Raw genomic sequence first — 2,500 nt, 5'->3', positions numbered from 1 at the left:
AAGCCAGTTGTGCAATAAGCATTGGTACAGCTAAATATACAGGAGGGCTTGTCCTCAGGGAGCCAGATGCTACTTAGCATCAAAAAGATAAATAAGGTACAAACTAAAACATAAATATTTTGCAGCAAGACAAAGATTGGGGTTATGTAGGGGAAACACACATACAACGGGTCTGAACTAACACTGGGTTTAGACAACTTCCACCATATGGGTTTCAGTAATTATTTCTGAATTGCATCTGCATAAGTGATATTTCACAAGGCCCTCTACACCCTGGGCTCACCTTTGGAAAAAAACCCAAGTGTCTGTATCCTGAACCAACAGACTGCAGCTACTCACAAAAAGGCCTAATTATGTAATGAACTAAAAGCAGCCTCACTGTGCAGTTCTGTCTCCTAAGCATCCTGTCCTCCAGATCCCACTGAGGAAAGCAACCCTAATTTCTTTTATTTCATGGGCCCAGAAACAATTATGTGGATGATCGTAATGCTGCAGCAGGAATTCACCAAAATCCATTATTGACATGAAAGGGCACTGGTTCTGATGAGGCTTTAAAAGAAAGGGCTGTAAATATTTTCTCTTTGCCAAAGTCTAGATGGTTTATTTCTCCAATATAACTTTTGCCTTGGAACACTGCACCCCAAAAATGTTCTTTTACAACTCAGAATGTAATTCCAAGAAACCAGGAAAAAAAAATCTAAAATGTCATGAAAGTGACTGCAGTTATTAACAAAAGGAAATAATCCCACGATCTCTTACCCACTTCCTACCAGTAATTAGTTACTTGTTGAATATAATTTATGCTGCAAGTAATTTCTGCTATTAATTTGAGAGGTGCTCTGCTTACTCCAATGTGAACTTTATCAAAAGTGCACATACACAGGATTTTACAAGAGCAAACGTACTTATCCATTGACTGCACCAGAAATATATTTTAAAGTGGAAAGTCTTCCTGGTGGGAGTGAACAAATGAGCTTTGAACTTTAAAAAAAAAAAAAAAAAAGAGAGAGACTGAGATAAGGAAAAAAAAAAAAAAAAGCCAAACCAAAAATTGCTGATGCAGTGTGAGGAACTTTTTTCCCTATTGATCTTTAGGTATGAAACCATAGCAGAAAGTTTTAACAAACCGGAATTCAAATCAGATGCAAGAAATTTTCACGGAGCCACTCTACGGATTCGCTCAAAATTCTGCCCAGCAGTACCTTACTGCAAGCGTCCGCAGAGGCAGCGATGCTCCCCTCGCCTGCACCCTGCGCAAGCCGGACATGGATTAGCAAACCTGAACTCACAGCGTGAAAGGAGGAGAAAGAAGCGCTCCGAATTTCCAAGTTTTGTTTTGCAATTTCACAGGCACATAACGCAAACTCGTCCCCGCCGTAGCTCTCCCACCCTGTGTTGCCCAAGTGAGAAGCTGCTGCCAGGGCCGGGGACCCCGGGAAGGCGGGGGTAGCTCTATGCTAATGCTTCTGCAGCGTTCTGAGCCCTGAAGCACCATTACAAAGCACACCTTCTGGGCAACTGACTCAAAACTCAGCGTCCTGCCATGTAAACCAGCCACAGCCCGGCACCAGGACTAGAAAGGGAAAGGGAAGGCTCCTACAGATTTTATAGTAGAGTACACTGCTTTTCCTAGCAAACTGTTTTAAAACAGAATAAACTTCGTCATTCTCTTCTTTAACTTACAACAGCCACCCAAACGAAACAAGAGCTTCACTTCCATGCCATCATTTCAGGCAAGATCCAACTTACTTCAAGGACATCCTTTAGCAACAGGCAGGAAAGCTGCTCAGTTAACATTCCTTTCTCACACTCCCACTGTACTTCATTTGAAAACGATGTGCAAAATCAGATCAAAAGACTAAAAACAGAAGAAAACGGCTACTTTAAAAAAAGATACTTTGAAGTGTTTTTGACCTATTCCACCTACTAAAAACAAACAAAAAAATATAGCAAATGTCAAAAGATGCAATCATACGAAGTGAAGATGTAAAAAAGCCCCTCTCTGCTTTTCTTTCCTCGGCTCACTTTAAGAAGTTCCAAATTCTTTCACAGGAGGCCGATGAAAGACAACTAAAAACCTAACGCTTCTCCAACTCCTACTCCAAACTTCGAGCGGAAGTGGGAATAATATCGTAAGAAAAATAAATAAGTTTACTGAGATGAGAAAGGGGATTATGCTGAGGAAGCGGTAAAAGTCGAGTGCATTCAAAGCTCACAAAACTCACTTAAAAGCCCCAAATCGACTCTCAGGACCCAAATGACTTTTAGGAAACATTTCGCAGAGCTCCGCGGAGCCAGTGCTGGTCTATTTGCTGGTGTACGAGAAGGGCATTCAGGGGATTTCGGAAGCCTGGTAAACGCTCCCAGCGAAGCACAACATCCCGCAAACTTTCCGCCCCGTTTTCACGCGCGGAGCCCGGGACGCTGTGCCGGCGGTGCCCCGGCGCGGCCGAGAGGCGCGGGCACGGCGGCGGCTCGGCGGGCCCGGCGCTGCCGGCAC

The 2,500-nt window shown here is 43.6% G+C and overlaps 1 protein-coding gene across 1 annotated transcript in view; it reads right to left on the bottom strand.

The window, feature by feature from the left end:
• SALL1 (spalt like transcription factor 1) overlaps positions 1–2,500 on the bottom strand; it is a 14,418-nt gene that overhangs the window by 10,581 nt on the left and 1,337 nt on the right. The gene's annotated exons all lie outside the window — the stretch shown is intronic.

This window comes from Pyrgilauda ruficollis, unplaced genomic scaffold, assembly GCF_017590135.1.
Source record: "Pyrgilauda ruficollis isolate IOZ18807 unplaced genomic scaffold, ASM1759013v1 scaffold13, whole genome shotgun sequence".
Lineage (NCBI taxonomy): Eukaryota > Metazoa > Chordata > Aves > Passeriformes > Passeridae > Pyrgilauda > Pyrgilauda ruficollis.
The sequence above is the reverse complement of the archived record's forward strand: the minus strand, read 5'-3'. Positions and strand labels throughout refer to the sequence as shown.